A 14,165-nucleotide genomic window follows, 5' to 3' on the forward strand; every position below is an offset into this window, starting at 1 on the left:
TGATAATTTTATCAATCATCAGTGAATTTTTCTCCCTAGTGGCCAACCAATACAATTTTTTAAAATCTCAGAGTTTTAAATCTGCATGTGTATAGACCAACTAAAGTGCTGTCTTCTGAAAGCCCCAATTTATCTTTTGTTAATAGGTGCATTTAGTTTAATACATTCTTCTTATGCAAGCAAGATTAACTCTTAATTTCTTCCTGTGACTTGTATTAATATAGGTTAGTAAAAACCTCAATTATTTTAGAATTGTTCTTCATCCTCTTGAAAGCTTTGACCATCAGGCATGATATTAAATGTATAATTTATCACATAAAATTAATGTTTTCTTAGACCAACTTTAAAGTAATATGTTTTTCATAATTAATGTCTGGTTTTAAATTATATTTTTGTTTAACTCATTGAAAGAAAGCTTGGTAAATTCTTCCATTTAAAATAAGCCCTGAGAAAATAACTTTTGTTCTCTCTCATTTTCTCGGCTAATTTTTGTTTAACTTTAAATATCCATTTCAGAAAGTCTGATTACAAAAATAAGTTATGGAAAGTAGTTTCCTCTGCTATTAATTGCCACTTACTGTTCTGTGATCTGTTTACTTATTTTTCTTAATAAATCAGCTAGATTCTATTTCATAACAGATGTTATCTAGAAATCCAAGACTGTTAGGGGCTACTCAGACCAACATAGCCATGTAGAAATCAAGCTGAAGGGAAAGATGATGCAGAATGTGGTCCTAAGAGAGGTTCTGAGGTGGCTGGATACCTCCTGGGGCCTAGAATTGATATTTTTCATCTAGACTTTTGTCCTGAATCTCAACTTGTTCCTTGGCCCAAGGAAGGTTGTCTGGCCAGTACACACTGCCAACCAGAAATCCAAGGCCCTTGTCTTTTGATAAGAACCTCTACTGCCTCTGGGTTTCAGTGATACTGTCTTAAAGTATAGCCTCAAGTTTCCCCAGAAGTTTCAGCTGCTTCATGAATTGTAATGAAGCTCAAGCTGTACTGAGTAGGTAGGTGACAGCTGTGAGCCAGGGACCAGATCCACCACTCACTAACTTCTGCTCTAATGCAAATATTAGGCCTCTTCCTATTTAAAGTTCAGTGTCTGGTTTCTAACCACTTTCTCTAACCACTTTTTTCTTTCTACTTTCCTCCCTGCATTTTACTTTCATTACTGTCTTAGTTTCTTGCTTTATTTTACTCAGAAACATTATCATATTCATTTCCTATAAGTACCAAACTTTCATATAATCTTTTTTGTCCTGTGTTCCTTCTCATTATTATTGGCCATGGTATTCACATGGTCCCTCCTCTTATCCAGTTACACATTTCCTGGATGTACTTCAAAGACTATTCATTAGTTTTGGTCTGTTAGGATCCTCCGAAGCTGCTAAGTATTCTACTTTAATTGCTTGAACTGTTGGATATTGTTATTACCTCCTCCCTTCTTTTTCTATCCTCGTAAAGCTCTTTCAAAAACTGATTTGGAAAATAAACCCATTTGTTTCTACATTTGAGAGTCACTTCTGTTCTGACATCCATTAAATATTACCACAAATAGAGTTAAACATTTCATAGTACAAATGTTAATTATTGTCCCTGAGATTTATTGTTGAGGGTCATCTTTCAGGATGATAAGACATTTTAAGTTTGTATTTTACCTTTTAGCTTTTTAGTACAATAATTTGAATTATAAAAATGTTCACAATGGCATTTATGGGCTTTATAAAATATTAGCTTCTGGGGCTGGGAATGTGTCTTAGTGGTAGAGTGTTTGCCTAGCATGTATGAAGCCCTGGGTTTGATTCCTAAGTACCATATAAACAAAAAATAAAGCAAAGAGGTAAAATTAAAATATTAGCATCTTAAGATTATTACAATCAGGAGATTAATAGTAGATGCTTTATATTTCCTTCAAATTCTGTCATTTCTCCTATCAGTGCTCTTTTCTTCTAGTCTATATGACAAACAAAAATCATAACAAGGGATTTAGTTTTTGTGTCTCTTGCTTTCTCCAGCTTGAGATAGTTCCTCTTTTTTATAAGATCTTGACACTTGTAAAGGGCCATGAGTAGTAACTTCGATGAATGTCTTTCACCGTGGGCTTTCTACTGTCTTCTGACTAAGTTCATCTTGGGCATATCTTGACAAAAGTGCCATAGAATAATACTATACCCTTCAATGCATTTTATCAGAAAGTATGAGAGTCAAGTTGTGTCATTCCAGTGGTGTTGTCTTCAGTTCCTCAATTGCGGTCTGCCAAATTTCTATAAAATCGCTCATTTCCTTTTGGCAGTTAGTAAGCATCATGTGGAGGGTTACTTAGAGTCTGCATTTAAATGATCAGTTTCTCATAATACTTTCAACCACAAGTTTCTGTGCTCCATTCTCCATTGAAACCACTGTCACTTTGGTTTTTGTCAAATGGTAAATTTTATTTTTTGTCATTCCATCTACATTTGTTAGTTCTAATTCTTCTCTAAGATATAGTTTTCTTTTCTTTCTTTCTTTCTTTCTTTGGTCAGTCGTGGGGCTTGAACTCTGGGCTATGGTGCTGTCCCTGTGCTCTTCAGCTCAAGGCGAGCGCTCTACCGCTTGAGCCACAGCACCACTTCCGGTTTTCTGGTGGTTTATTGGAGATAAGAGTCTCACGGACTTTCCTGCCTGGGCTGGCTTTGAACCACAATCCTCAGATCTCAGCCTCCTGAGTAGCAAGGACTGCAGGCACGAGCCACCGGTGCCTGGCTAAAGCCTCATATTTCTAATATATTTGCCAGCTACTGTACAACTTGAGCAAGAATGTTGTGTATAATTTGAAAAATATAAATAGAAACTATATATCATTCTACTAGAAATTTTAACTGTCCTTAAAAAGATAAATCTGCAAAAATTAGCTTAAGACCTAATATACCTAATAATCTATTTTTGTTATTTTTTTTTCAAGCCTCTATTTATCTCTCCTGCTCGAGGCTGTTTCTAGTTTCGATTTTCCCATTCATACCCCTGGTTTTATCTTTTTTTTTTTTTTTGTCGGTCGTGGGGCTTGAACTCTGGGCCTGGGCGCTGTCCCTCAGCTCTTCAGCTCAAGGCGAGCGCTCTACCACTTGAGCTACAGCGCCACTTCCGGTTTTCTGGTAGTTTATTGGAGATAAGAGTCTCACGGTCTTTCCTGCCCGGGCTGGCTTTGAACCACGATCCTCAGATCTCAGCCTCCTGAGTAGCTAGGATTACAGGCGTGAGCCACCAGCGCCCGGCTGGTTTTATCTTTTAAAGTCTAGACTGAAGACTAAAGCAGCCTCAGGTTACAAGGATAGAAATTATGTATAATTTTATATGCTCACTTTTGGTTTCTTCTTTTTGTGTCCACACCAGAGCTTGAACTCAGGATTTTGGTCTTCTTGTTCATGGTTAATGTTTTACTATTTAACCCACACATCCAACCTGGCATTTTGGTGATGGAGTATCACCAGCTGTTCTGGCCAGCTTTGAACCTTGATCCTCTGGGTCTCAGCCTCCTAAGTAGATATATTACAGTTGTGAGTCACTGACACGGGTCACGCCACAGTTCTGATGTTACTAAAATCATATGATTTTTCTCAACTAATTCTGAATAGGAGATATTCCAAAACAAAAAATAACTTATTTCTATCAAAGTATATTTTTCATTATGTATGTGTGTGTGCTTCATTCATATTTGATAGAAAAATACACTAGACAAAATATAAGGACAAATATAACACAAAGCAAGCCAAAAGAGCTGACATTCAGGGAACCACATCAATTATTAGTCAGCCAAACCTTCATGGTTGAGGTGCCAGTAACACTTGATATTAGCAACTTCCTCCCCAAGAAGACCCTTCTCTGCCAAGGAGCCCTCGTGTTTACCATTTTCCTTCCTGTAACACTTTCAAGGTGAGGTCTTTGATCCATTTGAAATTGATTTAGGTGTAGGGTGATATAAAAGGATCTGGCTTCAGTTTTCTGCATGTGTATAGCCTGTTCTGCCAGTACCATTTTTTGAAGAGGCTATCTTTCTTTCCTCCTGCATTTTTGGCTCCTTTGTCAAATATAAGTCTGTGGGTTCATTTATAGATCTTCAGTCCTATTCCATTGTTCTTCAGGTCTGTTCTTGTACCAGTACCAAACTGTTTTTTTTATTATTATTATAGCTTTGTAATAGAGTTATAGAGTTTGAAGTTTGGTATTGATATTCCACCAGCACTGTCTTCCTGCTAAGGATCATTTTTGCTATTCTGGGTCCTTTATTATTCCATATGGATTTTTTTTAAGTTCACAAAAAGCTTTACAATATCTGTTTTCCCTGTTGATCCTCAAGGCTTTATGGTAAGACAATAAAAGTTTTGTCACATCAGTTGGGCATTACTCAAAAACAACAGACAATCTACAAATAAGTACATTTAGCAAAATACACTGTAGAACACATCTCAATATATCTATCCTAAAATTAGACTTTAAAGGGCATCATAAAGCAAAAACCAAATAAGCTGTTTAACACTGACAAGCCTATCAGAATGCTGCCAATGGCAAGCTATAAACAGCTTTAAATGCTTGTGCCTGCTCTGAAATATATGTTAGTAAACGTTTAATAATTTCAATAAAGTGCACAACTCCTCTGCCTATGGTAGTGTCTCAAATTTTACTTTTAAAAATCTTGTAAAAAAATCTTGATTAAAGGAACTGAATTCTGGGAATAGAATACTTAAAGGAAAGAAAAAACACTGAGAGGATAAAATAAAATCAACATCCGTGCCTTTCTAAAGTGACTTTTATTGGGCTTATATTTTATAAATGTTGGATAAATCAAGAAGTTAGATCTCAATGAGAAGAAAATTAAGATGGGCTTAGAAACTTCTATGGCCTTCATCAAAACTTGTAAAATGGTTTAACATATTTTGAAGCACCCATCATAAGCTCCATTAAAATTATTTATACTGCTATTTTCATGTTCAATATAATCTTTGGGTACTTTTAGATGAGGACAACAATAAAGGGCATACAAATAAGGCCAAAACTGAAGTGAGCATGTGGTAGAAATGGAAAAAGGATGGGAGGTTAAGCAATTGGGCTGTAATAACAAACATGATTGTTAAAGTTTCCGTACTAACTAATACTACAAATTTTTATTTTGGCTCAATGCACAGGACTGCTGAAAATGGCCAGGAAATGGGTGGAATATTCTAATGGTCCCAATTAAATTCTTAACTAACTCGTGATTTGGTTGGCTCACTCATGAAGAACTGGGTACACACACAGACTGCTTGCTAGCTTACTAATTCTCCTTTGTTTTTTTTTAAAGAACATTTTTGAAGGTTAAGAGACATTTAAAAGTCAGCAGAACAAACTCAGATTATAGAGACTAATAAAAGAATAGTTTGCAAATGGTTTAAACACGAATACGTGATCACTTTTTTTAAAGTATGGGCCAATGAAAATGTTAAACTCCAATCTCCTATATATGCTGAGCTTTTTCCGCAGAAAGTTATTTCAGTAATTACATCTTTAAAATACTCATCTTCCACCTCAAATTGCTTTCTTTTATTCTTACTAGATGATGTTTAAAGTTTGATCAGCTAGAGTACTCCAAACTTCCATGAATATTTTAAGAAAAAACACTAAGTTATTTGAGAAAAAAATTTTGAAGGTATGTTTTAGAGGGCTTAAATTTGTTTTGTTGCTGAATAAGAACTGTTTTCAAAGCAAACACGCACTAAGATATCAGGGTACTTATTAGGATGGTATCCTCAACTTGCTAGAGACCTAACAGAAGAGTCCATAAAAAAAAAATCCCACATTTGGGCATTTACCCGAATGATCACAAACAAGACCATACTAAAGCTACCAGCACAACTATGTTTATTGCAGCATTATTTACCATTCCTAAGATATAGAACCAACCCAGATGCCCTCAGTAGATGAATGGATCAAGAAAATGTGGAATATATACACAATGGAATTCTTTGCCTCCATCAGAAAGAATGGCATTGCCCCATTTGTTAGGAAATGGAAAGACTTGGAAAAAATTATATTAAGTGAAGTAAGCCAGGCCCAAAGAAACATAGGTCCCATGGTTTCCGTTATTTGCAATAACTAGTATATGTCTGAGTCAAGCAGAAAAGGTCAGATAAGGTGATGTTAGGTGAAATGAACCCTAAGATATGTATTCAAATGTTTTGTTTTTCTTTCATGCAATTGTTTCTAACATATTTATAAGATGATTTCTTTGTTGCTTTGTATGTCCCTCCCCCACGGTATAACCCCTGCTTTCACTGTATTTGATGTTGGTATAATTTGTGGAGGGGAAGGGAAAAAACAAATCATTTAAATAGGGATACAGTTGGACCCATTGCAACAATGAGATGTACAAATCAATGTTGAGAAAGGAACTTTACAACTTTGGCAGGAGGTGGGGAGGGGAGGGGAGGGGAGGGAATCTGGGGGAGGGGGGAGATAGGAAGGGATGGGAAGGGAAAACAAAGGAGGAGGCAACAATGCTTGATAAGAAATGTACTCGTTATCTTGCCCATGTAACTGTAACCCCTCTGTATTGTGAAAACAATAAAAAAATCACAACTCAGAATGCTAACGGTTTTCACATGACGATCTCTGCTACAAGAATGCAAAAGACTATACTTATTTAAGTGGAATGATCTCTACCTATAAAATTACACTCAAATGACTAAATCACCGTATGCCATAGAAGACAGTAGAATAGGAGTAAGGACAAAGAGTTGCTTTCCAGGATTGTTTTTCCAAAGCTTAGCAAATTAACCATCATTTTTTTGGGGGGGAAGTGAACTGGGGGAGTATGGATTAAGTGACTTTATGTTTAGAAATAATTATAATTAAAGCATCTTTCAAACACTATTTTAGACATTTACCTGAATTAGAATATGGCCAAATAAAGTATTGCTCTTCATCAAAAAAGTTCCTTACATTAAGGATTTACACAGTTTTAGAGGTGGAGGAGAGAAGGTGGTTATATCTAGAAACATTTTTTTATATATTTATTTTGCCTGAACACTAATTTTTCTAAAAATGCTGTCCAAAATCTTGAGCAGAAGTATCATACTCTGAAATGAAAAGCTTCAATTCTTCAACACACCACTCACCTATTTCATGTAAATTCTGCCTCAGTGCAAACTGTATTGACTATTCTAGTGAAGGATCTTTTTAAATCAGCATTTTTCACCACCATCCCGAAAATTTCACAGTCTTGCCAGTAAACCTGTTCAATCTCTTTGGTTTTTTGATGCTATTGCTTTAGAGCGACTGCCTAGCTGACTGTCTTCAAATAATTCTATCCCACCCGTTGTATTCGACTCAGGTTCCTCCAGCTGGCCAGTGAATAATGGTACAGCAGGTACTGTCTCGAACTCAGAAATTTCAGGCAAGTTCCTCTCATCCGACTTCTCTAACTTTTCTGCAGCCCACTTGCTTGCAGCCTCAGCCAGTTCCTCTTCGGTGAACCTAGTGGGTTTGTCTAACACCTTTGATGAAGGAACTGTTGAAGAGCTTGAAGGTGAAGTGTCTTGTGATATTTTCAAAGACTGAACAGATCTCCCTTTAATTCTATGCTGAGACTAGTGGAATGAATACGTTTTGCTCCGTTCTGGAGAGTAGCCCTTGCTGCTGACACTGGAGCCAGATCTGCTGTGAGCAGAGTCCTTTGGACCTCCAGGTGACTCTGAAAAATGAAGGCTCCCTTTTATGGGGAGAACGGTCCCTTGAATAATGGGAAGAGTAGAAACTTTTTCTTCGAAAACCATCTCTCGTGTCCCTCACGGTGGCTGGAGAGGAGACAGGAAAGAAACAATAACCCATATGGATTTTTTATTGCTTCCTCTGTATCATTGATTTTGATGGGTATTGCATTGAATTTGTAAATAGCTTTGGGAAGGATGGCCATTTTCATGATGTTAATCTTTCCAATCCAGGAGCATGAAAATATTTTCCATTTCCTTAAATGGGCTTTAATTTTTTTCCAGCTTATTAAGGCTTTTATCAAAAAGGTCCTTCACATCTTTGGTTAAGTTAATTCCTAGAGTTTTTTTTAGGCTATTACAAATGGAGCTGCTTTCCTGATTTCAGTCTTGCTCTTCTCATCATTGACATACAGAAAAGCTACTGATTTTGTGGATTTATTTTATTTTTTTTAAAATATGTTTATTGTGAAAATACTGTACAGAGGGGTTACAATTATATGGGAAAGATAATGAGTACATTTCTTATCAAGCATTGTAGCCTCCTCCTTTGTTTCCCCTTCTCATCCTCCCTGCCCCCCTCCCCACCAAAGTTGTAAAGTTCGTTTTTGACATAAAGCCTTATACATCTCATTGTTGCAATGGGTCCACCTGTATCCCTATTTAGACGATTTGTTTTTCCCCTTCCCCTCCACAAATTATACCGACATCAAATACAGTGAAAGCAGGGTTATACCGTGGGGGAGGAACATACAAAGCAACGAAGAAATAATCTTATAAATATGTTAGAAACAATCGCATGAAAGAAAAACAAAACATTTGAATACATATCTTAGGGTTCATTTCCCTAACATCACCTTATCTGACCTTTTCTGCTTGACTCTGACATATACTAGTTATTGCAAATAACAGAAACCATGGGACCTATGTTTCTTTGGGCCTGGCTTACTTCACTTAATATAATTTTTTCCAAGTCTTTCCATTTCCTAACAAATGGGGCAATGTCATTCTTTCTGATGGAGGCATAGAATTCCATTGTGTATATATATGATTTTGTGGATTAATTTTATACCTTGCTATTTTGCCAAAGTTTCAAATCAGCTCAATTAACTTGGGGGAGGAATCTATAGGATTCCTTAAATACAGGATCATATCTTCAAAGGGGGAGAATTTTACTTCTTCTTTTCCTACTTGGATCCCCTTTGTTTGTTTTTTGCCTTACTGCTCTAGCTAGGAATTTCGGTACCATATGGAAGAGAAGTGGAGAGAGTGTACGTCCCAATCTCCTTCATGATTGTTTAGACATTTCATCATTAAGTATAAATGCTGGCTTTAGGTTTGTCATATACAACCTTCATTATATTGAGGGATGTTCCATGGATGCCTAGCTTCTCCAGAGCTTTTATTATAAAGGGGTGTTGGATCTTGTCAAATGTTTTTTTTTCTGCATCTATTGAGATAATCATGTCCTTGCTTCTCCTGATGTGTTGAATTACATTAATTGACTTGTGTATATTGAACTAGCTTTGCAACCCTAGATATAGTGTATGGGTTTTTTTTTTTTTGTCAGTTGTTGAAGTTGGTTGGCCAGAATTCTATTGAGAAGTTTTGTATCGATGTTCATCAAAGAGATGGGTCTAAGTTCTTTCTTTGATGAGTACCTGTCTGGTTTGGGGATGAGGGTTATTCTGGTTCACAGAATGAGTTTGGTAGTGAACTTTCCCTTCCTAGTTCATTGATGAGTTTGAGGAGTATGGGAGTGTGTTCTCTTCTGAAGGCCTTACAGATTTTGGCTGTAAATCCATCCGGTCCTGGGCTTTTTTTTTTAGATGGGAGGTTTTTATTGCTATTTCTGTTTCATAACTTGTTATGGGTCTACGTAATTGGTTTAAATCTGCTTCATTTAGTTTGGGTATATCAATATTCTCTAGGAATTCGTCCATTTCATCCAGATCCTCCAACTTTTTAGTATAAAGGTTTGCAAAGTATTCTCTTACAATTTTCTGAATCTTGATTTTTTTCTGTTGTGATGTTCCCATTTTCATTTCTACTTTTAGTTTTTTAGATGTGTTCTCTTCTTTTCTTGGTCAGGTTTGCTAAAGATCTGTCTATTTTGTTAATTTTTCAAAGAACCAACTTTCTATTTTCTTAATGTAAGGCATTTTCAAGTCTTGCTTCCAGTAGAAGCTATGTGCTAAAATCTGTCAGAATATAAAGGTTGTAGGTTATTTATTGGAATTTTAATATTTATTATCTATGTGACTTTTGGACTCACTAATCTCTCTTGATCTCAGTTCCTCCTTCTGCAGATTGAGAACCAAAAAATATTTACATTATTATTGTAGAGTTTAATGAGACAGTAGATAGTGTTTATGGATCCCTGACATGGAGCGAGGACTCCTGAAATACTGTTGTTATTTGTGGTTCCTGCTTTACTTTGGATCTTATCAGGATTCCTGCATTTTCTAAATGACTAAATACACACACATATCCGTTATATGGTGGGAATGTTTGTCTACTTTTCATAACTAAGATTAAAAACCTCTTTCCAAGGAACTCTGGGCCTGGGTGCTATCCCTCAGCTCTTCAGCTCAAGATGAGTGCTTTACCGCTTAAGCCACAGTGCCACTTCCAATTTTCTAGTGGTTTATTGGAGATAAGAATCTCATGGACTTTCCTGCCCAGGCTGGCTTTGAACCGTGATCTTCAGATCTCAGCCTCCTAAGTCTTAGGATTAAAGTGTGAATCACTGACACCCAGCGACTTTTATCTTTTGTATGGTTTGCTCATCAACCTTGACCACAAGTATGTACAATGTCATATTGGATAGGTTTTAATCACAAGAAGAAATCTAATAAGTTATGTTAATTAAAATGAGCATGTAAAACTATACAGACTAGAGTATATTCAATCTTAAAAATAAAAAGCATCCAGGCACTGGTGGCTCATGCCTGAAATCCTAGCTACTCAGGAGGCTGAGATCTGAGAATCATGGTTCAAAGCCAGCCTGGGCAGGAAAGTCCATGAGACTCTTATCTCTAATAAACAACCTGAAAACCGGAAGTGGCGCTGTAGCCCAAGTGGTAAAATGCTCACCTTGAGCTAAAGAGCAAAGGGCAGCGACAAAGCCCAGAGTTCAAACCCCATGACCGAAAAAAATAATAATAAAATAAATAAAAAGCAAAACCTTGGGTTCTGTATGGCATTTGGTTCAAACCACATTTTCATGTGAGTTTTATAGGTGTCAAGATGTGGAAACTAGCACTCATACAGCTCAAAAACCTTTCATGAAGTTAATATTACCCAAATATCTTTCTGTGAAACCTTTCCTTTTGGTGAATGTTTCCTTGTTTTCTCCCACTATAAAACATTAAGAAGTGAACTTGGAATTTATGGATGGACTTTGAAAAGTTTACAAGTGAACAGGAAGAGAAGAAATCATTTCAGACAGGAATCATTTCTTGACACAACTCATGTGTCAAGAAGCAGGATTATGAGATATTTGGTAAATGGCCAGGTTATAGTATCAACTTGGACACTGCTGGTGAAGAAAGGGTGGAATGGTGTCAAGAAATGTGGTAGTTAATATGACTCAACTTAGTGACTAATTACAGAAGGATGTAGAAAGAAGACTGGAAAGACCCTAACCAACTGAGTTCATTAGTCATGTCACAGATGTTGGTGACTAAGTCCCCTCAGATCCTATCCATGCTGGTTAGCCCAATCAGAACATTAAATGGCACCCTCTGGTGAAGCCTAAAAGTATGGTTTCGTGTCTCAGTTCTGTCAGAGTCACATGTGGATTTGGCAAAATATCATCGGTAAGGTTTAAATTCAACATGTGGATAAGAATAGTTATTTCTCAGAGACTTCTGCAAAGATTAATTGTAGGAGAGAAATCACCTTGAAATACTTTATCAATACAAAATGAATTATTATTTTGCTCCCTAGTGTTACAAATTATCAACATAAAGAATGGTATAAGCTCCTCTAGGCTACAATAATAAATTCAGCATCCCATCCTTTTGTATACATCATTTTTTAATTGTCAAGGTGATATACAGAGGTAAAGAGTACATTTATTGTCAAACTTTAGCCCTTCCAAAAAAAAAAAAAAAACTTTAGCCCTTCCCTCAATTTTCTCGTACTTTCCCTCTCCCCCACAAACAATCTTAACTGTCTTTGGGCCCACCACTATGTTACCTATTTTGTGTCTCTCCGAGTATCCAAGCACCTTCTCCATCATTTTAATTTCTGATCTAAAGGATTGGGAGCCATTATGGTTAGATTCCTTTTTCTCTTAACTTGATAATGAAGAGTATTGACTTTTACCCAAGTAAACCACAAGGCAGGCTAGTAGTTTATTTTCTTTCTTTTGGTACAGAAACAAGGAGATTTGGGGAAGGAAATAAAGCACTTGTTTGCAAAGAATCAGTGTTAATATGTTATCTTGACTCTCACCTAGACACCTACTCCAGAGGAGCGAAGGACACCGTAAATGAATGATTATTGGTATACCTGGGTTGGCACTTAGTTCAGAATCAACATGTGGCTTATACCCTGTTCACAATCACAACTTGCAGACATCCCATTCCCTTATTCCTTTAATTCAATAATATACAGAAAGTGGCCTGATGGCTTATGTGATTATTGTTTCTGTGATTTGCTTACTTTGATATCAATGTACTTTTTTTTAAAAAAAAATTAAATTACCTTTAAGTAGCTGTACAGTGGGACTTTAATTCAAAATATGTCTGTGAGTACAACAAATATTAATCACCAGTCTTCAATTATACTAATGGAAAAAGGTAGTTTCACCTAAACAATTGTACTCTAGTCCTTGATTCTGGGCTTATGTTGAATCTTTCAGAGAGTGAGAGTTCCTGTACCAGAGAGGGGAAATCCACAGTTTTGTTATACCATCTGGAACACAATACAGTGGTGAGAGTAGAAGGTGTTTTTCTCTCTTAAAGTCTAGAGAAGATTTAGAATATTTGAGAACAGGTCCCTAGAATCCACTTTCTAACACATTTACACATTTCTCAAGTGAGTCTTTTATACAGTAAAGCTCAAGAATATTTACCAAATATTTCACAACATTTCTCTAATCCTTTTATTAAAAATGAAAATAGCTCTTAGTAACTAATAAGGACTTAGTCACATCGCCAAGAAAATAAAAGGTTGCTCTTGAGTAAAGGAAAAAAAATCTTTAGAAGTGTGTTATTTTCAAATATTGCCATATATAGATAGTTTTTGTATTTCACTTAATTCAGACAACTTATACTTTCACTGCATTCGCCACAATTTCCTGCTATTTGTGGGATCAGAGATGAAACCTTGCAGTTAACCCCTCATTGTGGTTTACAGCTTATTATTGATAACCAGCCTGCTGTGGTTGCCTACTTGTTCTTACCAAGATGCTGGTACTTACTTTCTAGAACTTGTTCAGAATGACTGCAGACTTACACCAGATCTATTGTTTAGAGTAAAAACATGTGCCAATATTTGCAAGTGTGTCAGCAGCAATTTGGTTATGGCAGTACTATAACATGAATGTGTACTCTTCTAAGAGTTTAGAAGGGCCATCAATGATAGATGATAGGTAAAAATTTAGCATCCAAACTGAAATGTGCTGTAAGTATAAAATACTCCCTGTTTTTTCTTTAGCAAACTATGAAAAAGAAGTGTTAAATACCATCTTAAAGTGTACACACACACACACACACACACACACACACACACAGAAATATAAAACAACATGTATACTAGAGACTAAATTTGACAGGTTTTCATTGTTCAGAAACTTAGGAAAGGTCAAGTAAACATGAACAAAGACGGTAGACAAAATCTGTGTAGTAGAGTTGAGATTACAGCTTGGGTAGTTGGATTTCCATGGATTTAGGAAGGGCATTCCCTAAAATCTGCACAGATTCCCAAGGCCTTCTGTTGGTCCTTTGATCACTTTTCTGTTTGCTTGTCTCTTTCCTCTCCAGAATGTGGATTCCTTGAAAGTTGTGATGCTACTTATTTCATTTTACCTAACCTGAGCATTTAGGGTCTGACTTATAGTAGAAAAGCAGTACCTATTGCAATCAGTATCTGAATGAATAACTGCAACTTTGTCATTAGAAAATAGAAAATAATCAATGAAATGGTGATAAGCTTGGACTTCAAATGATGTGACTAGCAGTAGACCTTCTATTCTGCTTTCTAATATAAACTTGAAAATTATTCACCCTTCCTTCCTTCCTTCCTTCCTTCCTTCTTTCTTTCCTTCTTTCTTTCTATACTTCTTGTCTTTCCTTTCTCTCTCCTTATTTCATTTCTTCCTTCCTTCCTTCCTTCCTTCCTCCTTCCTTCCTTCCTTCCTTCCTTCCTTTCTTTCTTTCTTTCTTTCTTTCTTTCTTTCTTTCTTTCTTTCTTTCTTTCTTTCTTTCTTTCTTT

General features: G+C 36.2%; 1 protein-coding gene and 1 pseudogene across 1 annotated transcript in view; one reads left to right on the top strand and one right to left on the bottom strand.

The window, feature by feature from the left end:
* Arhgap24 (Rho GTPase activating protein 24) overlaps nt 1-14,165 on the top strand; it is a 449,827-nt gene that overhangs the window by 17,766 nt on the left and 417,896 nt on the right. The gene's annotated exons all lie outside the window — the stretch shown is intronic.
* On the bottom strand, nt 7,051-7,842 carry LOC105988492 (annotated as a pseudogene).

This window comes from Dipodomys ordii, unplaced genomic scaffold (genome assembly GCF_000151885.1).
Source record: "Dipodomys ordii isolate 6190 unplaced genomic scaffold, Dord_2.0 Scaffold49, whole genome shotgun sequence".
In the NCBI taxonomy this organism is placed as follows: domain Eukaryota; kingdom Metazoa; phylum Chordata; class Mammalia; order Rodentia; family Heteromyidae; genus Dipodomys; species Dipodomys ordii.